The sequence below is a fragment of the Pteropus alecto genome, unplaced genomic scaffold (assembly GCF_000325575.1).
Source record: "Pteropus alecto unplaced genomic scaffold, ASM32557v1 scaffold114, whole genome shotgun sequence".
NCBI lineage: Eukaryota > Metazoa > Chordata > Mammalia > Chiroptera > Pteropodidae > Pteropus > Pteropus alecto.
In genome coordinates, this window is record NW_006435793.1 from 4079215 (window position 1) to 4081731 (window position 2517).

Consider the following 2517-nt stretch of genomic DNA (forward strand, 5'->3'; position numbering starts at 1 on the left):
ACATTCTTCATAATAAGCCCAATCACAAAAACAACACAAATGCCCATTAACAGGTGTAAAGATAAATAGAATGTGGTAAATCCGTACACTGGAATGTTATTTGGCCATAAAAAGGAATGAAGTGCTTATGCATATTACGACATGAGTGAACTGGAAAACACGTTAAGCTGAGGAAGCCAGTCATAAATGACACATACTGTATGATTCCGTTTCTATGAAATATCCAAAATAGGCAAATTAATAGGAACAAAAAGTAGATTAGTGGTTGCTAGGACCTGAGGGGAGTGGGAAATGGGGATTAATGCAAACGGATATAGAGTTTCTTTTCAGGGTGATGAAAATGTGCTGGAAATAGATAATGGTGATGGCCGCACAACCTTGTAAACATAATAACCTTGTAAATATAATAAAAAACAACTTGTATACATTTGAAGGGTGAATTTTACAGGATATCAATTATATCTCAGTTTTTTAAAATACCCTGTAAACTAAAAATAAAAACAACAAAAACTAAAAAGCAACAAAAACTAAAAAGCAACTATAGCATAAAACATAAACTATATATGTTTTTCTCCTGTTTAAAATTCTTCAATAATTCCTACTTGTTATTAGATTGAATTGGAGCCTGCGGAGACCCTCAACCACACCAGTCTCCCTGCTGTGCACTGAAGCCACATTGGCTCAGATTCTGTTCCGGTGCTGGTGCCCTCTGTCTGGGCTACACATTCTCAACCACCAAGTCTCAGCTCACAATCCCCTTCTCTGAGAGACCTCCCCTCCTTGTCACTGCCTTGCCAGCCCGTTCATCAACTCCACGGCATTCTGTTCAATGCACATCCACCATTTAAGATTTGCTTCCTTGTGTGTTATCCTTCTCTCCACCCTGGAGGATAAACTCCACGAGGACAGGGATTTTGCCTTCCTTGTTCACCACAGCACAGGGTGAGTACTCACCACATGCTTTTGATAATAATAAGTGACATGTCCTCTCAAAGCCTGTTTTCATTCAGAATTAAATATTTTCTAATATTTCATTCTATTCCTTGCAATACATCATTTAGTCTGATTGGTCCCTTGATTAGAATTTTTTTTTAACCACCTACAGCACCTGGTATTCCTAGGCAGTCTCCCATCCAAGTACTAACAAGGCCCGACTCTGCTTAGCTTCCGAGATCAGAGGAGATCAGGCATGTTCGGGGTGGCATGGCCATAGACTTGATTAGAATTTTTTGAATTGCATGAAAGATATACGATGAAGTTGAGGGCTGGGGATATGATACTTGTCTGATGATGGGAAAACAATTCCCTATTGGAACATCTCCGACCAGATGAAATATCTGCTGTCCTACTGGCCACGTTTAGTAGCTGAAGAGGCACCAGGAGAGACTGCCACCTGACAAGGCCCTCTCCTTCCAGGCAGAATGACTTATTTTCCTTATTTGGAGACGACTAAAGTGAGCCTGGCTGACACCCTCCCCCCATTATGTGACTGCCCAAGTTAGCTGTAAGTCATGCTTTGCCGAACATAAGCTAGGAGGAAGGGATCCTCTTGGGTGTTGGTCAGGGGATCCTTCCAGATATTCTATAGACAGTTTTTTCTTAGCTAGTATCAGCCCCTTCCTCAAGCCAGACTTCTATGCAATTTCTCATGCAAATGTCTCTATTTCTCAGACATGTAAAAGATGCTCACTTAGATTGTTTCCATTATTTTCACTAAGGCCAATACTTCCTTCTATACACATCCCTGTGCACACATTTGCATTCTTATCTGTTTATTTCCTCAGGTACATTTTTTAAAAGTGAAATTACTGAGTTCAAGAATATACATACTTTACAGCCGCAGACATATTACTCAGTTGCCCTCCAAAAAGACTGAACCAACCTATGCTCCCAAAGCAGTATATAAAGTCCTGTTTTTTGAAAGCATTTCCCAAGAACTTTTTATTCTCAAATCCTACTGCACCACATTTCACTTTTCACGGAGATTGGAAGTAGACTCCCTCTCTCACTAAGGAAATTTGGCAGCGGGGAGGCCTGTCCTGTAGGGGAGCAGAGCGGATGAGGCCAAGAAGGGTTCTCAAATCCTGGGTACCCCTTGGGCAAACAGAACCAAGTGTCAGATGGCCACCCTCCCTCCAGGTGGAAGTGCCCAGAGTCATGGCTGCCCCAAGTGCCCAAGACAGCAGAGGAGAAGTTACCAACGACATGAGACAGCCTTTCTGTGAGCCCTTTAAACATTCCAGACATTCCCACAGAGCTGCCTGCGGAGAAGCCACGCCAGGCCTTTCCTCAAACTGTTCTCTCTGTGTCTTTCCCCACCTCCCCATGCTCTCAGTTCTGCTGGTCAAAGTTGGGCTCATCCCTAATCAAAGAAAAGCAGACTTAAGTACCAAGAGAGCTCTGCTCTCCCCCATCAAAATGGCCAAGATTTTTAAAAAGAAAATGGTTTTGGCCAGTGTACAGTGAGATAGAGGTGCTCCTATGTTGCTGGTGGGTCAGCAAGTATCCAAAACCATA

The 2517-nt window shown here is 42.5% G+C and overlaps 1 pseudogene; it reads right to left on the minus strand.

The window, feature by feature from the left end:
• Positions 1-1096: 1096 nt before the first annotated feature.
• Positions 1097-1215, minus strand: LOC112479480 (annotated as a pseudogene).
• Between the last annotated feature and the right edge of the window lie 1302 nt (positions 1216-2517).